This window comes from Anser brachyrhynchus (assembly GCF_964034855.1).
Source record: "Anser brachyrhynchus genome assembly, chromosome: 1".
Lineage (NCBI taxonomy): Eukaryota > Metazoa > Chordata > Aves > Anseriformes > Anatidae > Anser > Anser brachyrhynchus.
Genome location: NC_137694.1, coordinates 73,918,061 through 73,924,770, shown reverse-complemented (window position 1 = coordinate 73,924,770; position 6,710 = coordinate 73,918,061).

Here is a 6,710-nt window from a genome sequence, read left to right as displayed (position 1 = left end):
ATAAGCAGAAATGGGTTCAAATAATTTTCACTAGTATTGGGCTATGGTGCTCTGTTAAGAATAAAAAGTAAATTGACATGTTAAGTTGGGAGGAATTTTCATAATTCTGACAAACTACAAAATGAAGCCCCTGTCCTGACCCTAAATGGACACAACATTGTCAATAAGAAAATATTATTTTATGTATTTCCTCAATCACAAACCAGGACATATAGTGGTGGAGGTTTTGTAAATAAATACATTGGTTTTTATCCTGTGTTGATTTTCGTAAGACCAATAAGATTTAAATGGCTACCATGCAGAGGAAGAAAATCCTATTCTTTCATGTTTGTTCAAAGAATGCACAAGAAGCCCAGGCCAGGGATGAAATTTGGAAAACTTTGTCCATTACTCCACTAAGTAATTCCATTTAAGTGGCACTAATTACCTGCTAGAACTAACATGAGAATCCCAAAATCAGAGGATGAGGTTCCAGTACTCCCTGCCTGCCTGTTATTTTCTAAATGACAGGCCTGGTTTTGAGCTTTATATTGAAGTACAGCAATGTTTTGTGTTGTGTTTTTGTTTTTTTTTTTTTGTGTATGTGTATAAAGAAATAATTATCTCTTCTAATATGCTTCTTCCTCTCCAGAAAACTTCTTAAGCTGTATCTCCCTTTCATCACCAAAGCAGAAAAGATGCTTTCATCTTCCATCTCTAGTTACACTTCTCTCATTTCATCTTTAAAAAGCAAAAAAAAAAATGTCCCCTTTTAGTAGCAGTGCTGTTCAGAAATTTGTTGGGCAATTCTTTGCCCTTAGTAATCCATCTGCCTCCTAAAAGGAAATGAGTAAACTCTATAATTTGAAATCACCGTGATAAAATAGGCATGCTTGGCTTGTGGGGAGCCACAAAAACAAAGAAATACTATCCAATATTGGCCTACACCATGTAGCACTGACAGAATAGAGGATGTAAACCCGAAAACAGAGCATCTCTCACAGTAGGAAAGTAGCAAACATTCTACTAACACCTTTGATTTTTTTTTGTTGTTTTACCCCCAAGAGAAATATAAAAAGAGTACAAAAAACAATGCCAAAAAAAAAATAATTGCAGGGGACTTTGAAGGCACCTTCCCCCCCCGGAGAACCTTTGCAGCACTGCCACATTATTTTATGTTGTATCAAAGGGGCTGTTGCGGACTTCATTTTCCACATTGACATTTTTGAAATTGTTCCTTCAAAGCACACGGCTGTTCAATTTCTTTGGGCTAAATGATGCTTTTCAGTAAGATCATAATTGCTCTTCTGTATTTGCATTGTTGAGGATCTTCTCCTCCAGGGTCTATAACACTTTGGAGGCGGTAAATGAAGAAAGTGCACAAATTTCTTAATTGTTGTTACGTACATCTCAAAGTGCATCTCAAAGTGGCTGCAGCAGAGAAAATAATAGAAAGAATAATTTGTTGTTACTCATACAGGTTTCTTTATATTCAAGAGATGCTGTGTTTGTGATTGCTCATCTACCTCTAAAAAGCCTTTCTATGGGTATCTTCCAATTATAGTTGTTTATCTTACATCCCTTATATAAGGATTAGTTATGCAAATAACACAGACACAGCTCTTTCCTTAGTATCTTCTAATCATAGTCTTGAAGACCAGAAGACAACTTTACTGGTTTGAAGTTCACTCATCTTCTTCCATCACTTAAACTTCTGATTTTGGCTCTACTTTATTATTTTAGTTTATGTTAGACCAGGACAAACTGTGCAAAACTGTTTTTAACTAATAACAGCATACCCAAAATAAGCTTGGTTTCAACCAAAATGAGTACCTAGGCAGCCTTTTGCACAGGCTTGATTGAATCTGTTTGAATTGAATCTGTCTTGGTAGACCTTGTTTATACAAGATACATAGGAGTCAAATGGCTGAGTGTAGGACGGGCTCTGGTTTTCAGCATGGTGTTGGGGCTACCTACAGACAGGAAAGCTAGAAGTGCAACAGGAAAAAAAATGGGAGGAAAATGAAGACAAATACATATTTATAGACTGGGTAGTTATTAAGAGTTGGATCTAAATAATATTTTATTTATACCAGAGAATGATTCTGTATATTCCTGTCTTACAATTAAATGGTCCTTCCTTCCCACTCCTGCAATCCTTTTTCCTTCTCCAAAGCCCCAGTGCTTATGACCCTGTCTGTCTTCAGGAAATATCAGCCGAGCCTTTTTTAGCATCAGTTTAAGTAGCTGAATTCAGGGCTATTAAATCTTTTCAGCCTTGTTTTTACAAGATTTATAGACATAGAAATGTTACGGCATATTTAAACACCACGATCAGTTCAATTGTCCTTATCTTTTTGTTTAATAAATACACAGTGTTAACTCTGCTTTTTCAGGTTGGGGTATGTAAATGCATGTGTGTGCAAGGAAATTCAATGAGCTGCAGTGCTGAGAGCAGCAGATTATTTCTTACTCTTCTCAAGGCAAATAGCTGCAATTACTGTTCACACATGGAATACAGGCTCTTAATGTGTGTCAGACTCTGGATTCCCAGTTTGCAGCTTTGACACCTGACATAGATATAACTTTGGAATTTTTAAATTTCTGTGATGGACTTTGAGCGAGGTTCACAGCCACCATGATGCTCCCTGCATGCCGTTGGTTAGCACCTCCATATAATAAAGACTTTCACATGGTGGACCTTACAAAATCAGAAGCAGATTTACTGAAAGTACACACCCATTTAAAAATGTTAAGCCTCTGTTTTGTGTATTGAAATAATCTCTGACCAGATATAACTTCATAATGGATCGTATCAATCGACAGAAAGAATCTTCAGTTAGTCTACAGGCTTTGATTCTGACATAGAAATGATGATGACCTGAAACAAAGTGCATTTTTTTGAGTCATGAAAACCTACTAGAACTTCAGAATTCTAGATAGTGAATTGTTGCTCTGGAGATGCAAAGTGCTGTACAACTGCTGTTATTACATCTTTTATGTATCATCATCATAGTTACAATTAATGTGTTTTTATGTGGAATGTGGTTTGAAAAATCAAGATCTGGTTGATCTGGCATAGCTGAAAGTTCAGCACATGCATTAGTTCCATGATTCAGCTTGGGAGACTGCTTCCTTATGTATTACTTAAAAGCTGACTGACACTTTTGTTTTTGCTGGCTACTGCAGCACAAGCTGCACGTGTAGTCTATTTTATTTGGTTACCCTGGGAGCCAAGATCTGCTTGACCTCTGCTTTCGTCTGGGTTTGTTTGGTAAAAGCAAAACTGGGCTTGGTCCAGTGTGATGCTGAGCCACCCCCTGCCTGTGAAGGCTATTTAATTTTGAGCAATGCTTTCTGCATTGCAATGCTGAAATGAAACGCTGCCAGCCTAAAGGATGAGGTGGTACTCTTTTCCAGAGATGGTTACCCTAATGTTGGGGTGAAATGTCAGTGGCGATACAGCAGTCCCTCTGTTATGAGCAGCTGCTCTCAAAGCAGCAGGGTGGATACAGCCCGAGGAGTGCCACCTCTCTCCATTCACCACCGTGGGAAGGGGCTTCTCTTGCAGTGCTCAGCAGCACTTCAGATCCAGCTGTCTCCAAACCGCATGGTCTTGGTGAAACATGAGGGAAGAGCCAGGCAGCACCAGCAGTCAACAGAAATGGGGAAAGCAAGAACCTGAAAGCAGCAGATGGAGTTTTCCCTCTTTCCCTGCTACCTGGCTGCTGCTCAAGCCCTTTCTCATATTCTCTTCACCTCAGCCTCGCTCCACACTTACTTCTCCAGTGTAACCTCTCTTTTTTGCTCTAATATCCATGTACCACTTCACCTCCAGAGTAAACCCACAAAAGGAAAAAGTAATAATCACAGAGCTGATGCTTGCCATCACTTTGTCTGTGCAGCTGGCTAGGCTATAAATGTGTTCTGTGGAGTACTTTGCAAGGCATGGATCTGTCCCTGAGTGCTTGTTAGGCACTGGGATCCCACCACTTATTAAAAACTTCATGCCAGCTGAGGATGTTGTTACTAGCACTAATTGGTGTAACTCAGCTAAATTCACTTGACATGAGGGCAATCAACAGTCTTTGATGTTTAAGAATCACTCTGTGTGTAACAGTACTTTGTGCAACTCCTTTGCATAACTTGTCATGCCTGCCAGATGCATTTGCAATGTCATCAAAAAGCCTCCCCTAACTTTTGATCATGGTAATGATTCAGTACGAGTTTCCAGCAAAGAAATTTGCTTTTCTTAAATAGGTTTCAGAATAATGCTGTCATTCATGGTGCTCATTTTACTGTTTTTAAAGATCACTTTGCAAAACAAATTTCCCTGGGACAGCAATATGTGAACAGAGATTAATGTTTTACATCCTGGAACAAGTTGTTTCAGCTATGCCCAAATATTGCCAAAAAATAGCAGAGCTGAATGAAAATGATAGTATGAAAATGATAGCACACTCTTATCCTGCCTAATACTTATTTCTAGCCCTGTGTTCTCTTTCCCACAAGCGATGGAGTCCACAACAAATCACATTTCATCTTAACCATGGAAAAAGAGATTCAACAACATGACATCTTGTCCTTTTAAAGTATTAATGAGTAACAAAGCTTTAACAAAAATGAATGGGACAATACTAGTATTTCACTAGAATCTATGTAACGTATGAAGGATGGATGCACTTCAGCATTAAATAATTACAGGCCCATTTCTGCTCGTAGTTACCTAAATTACTTGAAAGATAGGTGAACTCAGTACAGTTTTTTTTTTCCTGTTTTGTCTAAATATAATTGATGATGAGCGACTTGAATAGGCTTTTGGTCTGTTCTTGAAGTTTCAGTGCTTTTCTCAAGGTGACCGATCATAATTTACAGCAATGGATAGCAGCAGTTCCTAGGAAGCAGACAGTGCCATTGATTTTGACCTAAGCTTTCAGCTGGCAAGCCACCAGTTACTTCTATAAAGGTTTCAGGCTCTTGGCATGGAAGTATATAGTGCTGGCCCTTTGGCAGTCTGAGATGGCAAGATAGCAGAGGTATCAATTCTGTTCTCTTGGTGAAACTCATGGGCAGTTGCTGCTGCAGTGCAACATAAAGGTCTGCTTTGGAGGCTTTTGATCATCACAGATTTAATGAACTTTCCAAGCAGAGGACTTGATGTGCTTATATTCTTTAGCAGTAATACCCATTTGGCAACCGACACAATAGATGCTGATTGATGGGTTTACAAAGAAATGTACTAACTATAAACTGTGCCCAAAAATTCCCTTTCTCTTTGGCAAGAACTGATCAAATGTAAAGTAACACAACACAAAATATCAAAGCATTATGAGGCAAACCTTGAATGAAAATTTAATTGAAATTCACCATACAATGTTTGATCATATGTGTAGGCTTAGAGATTTTAGTGCAAAGTGAAACATTTATTTGCACAAGTTTGGAGTTTTGTTTTCTGTTTTGGCCTTTCTTTTTTTTTTTTTTTTTTTTTCCTGGGTACTGAGAAATTTATCTAGCTTACAGCTTCCAAAGATACTGTACAAGGGCTTCTAAAACTACCACTAATCGCAGTTAACAGATCAGCAAAATCCTTTCTTTTCTGTGCAAAGATCTTCATCAGACATCCAATTCAACTACCTGGAAGGCTATTTGTTGTTACCTGGTATCGCTGGGAACTCCAGATATCTTTATTGCTAGAATCAAATTCAACAAATAAACTGTTATCATGCACCAAAACACAGGCACACAGACAGGATAAGGAATATTACTATGATACATAGATGAGGCTTCTTTTAGGCGACAAGGTATCTTTAAATCATTTGCTCTTAATTGTATTGGTTTGGGAATTTTCAGTAGAGTGAGCTAGGAGATAGTGCTTGGCCTGTGCTCTCAGGAAGACCTCCTAGGAAGATAGTCTAGCTTGTTGCTGCCTCTGCCTTGCTGCCTGATTTTTGTTGGTTTCTTAGACTGCAAGTTCTTGGGGACCTGCTTCACTTCTGTTCTGCATTTGTGAAAGTCCCTGCAGCGTGCAGTCCAAGGCTTGCATTCCTACAGTGTGTATAAAAAAATAAAAGCCCAGAGGTCAAGTAGTAGCACCTGTAGAGTGTGTAGAATTTCGCTGGTAGATTTGGGACTTTCTGAAGGAAGTTTCTATATGACCACAGTAACTTTCAGATAATTTCTAATAACTATGCACCTTTCCTTTTAGTTTTTCCTGCTTTATTTCCATTGGCTTTTGGCTTTTTCACATGCAGTGGTTGTTCATAATAATAAGCCCTAAGAGACAAGGCAGTGTAATGCTTCTGAAAATACAACAGATGCTTGTAATATTATTGCCCTCTCTGCAGGGGCTTCTATGAACTGTTTCCCTGCTACACTCAGCATGTTAACATCCAGGAGCAGAATAGTGTTTGTGGAATTTATAATGGGGCCAAGGATTCAAAAAAAAAAAAAAGATCCACAGGGCCTTATAACTACAGAAGCTCCAGATTATATGTTATCAAGCTGCCTCCTCTTTGCTGGTTTTCAAACACAACTCAGTTTGCATTTATGGCCTCTTCTGAATAATCTTCACTTGGTGTATCCTTAATAAAAGACTGTCAAGAAGAATAATTATCTGCCAAGTACTGACATGTTTGGGAATATTCAGCACAAGGTTTGGAGCATTATTCAAGTTAATGACTTCTTTTGTCACCCTTGAAATATGCATCGTCACTCTGGAAACCTCTGTGTCC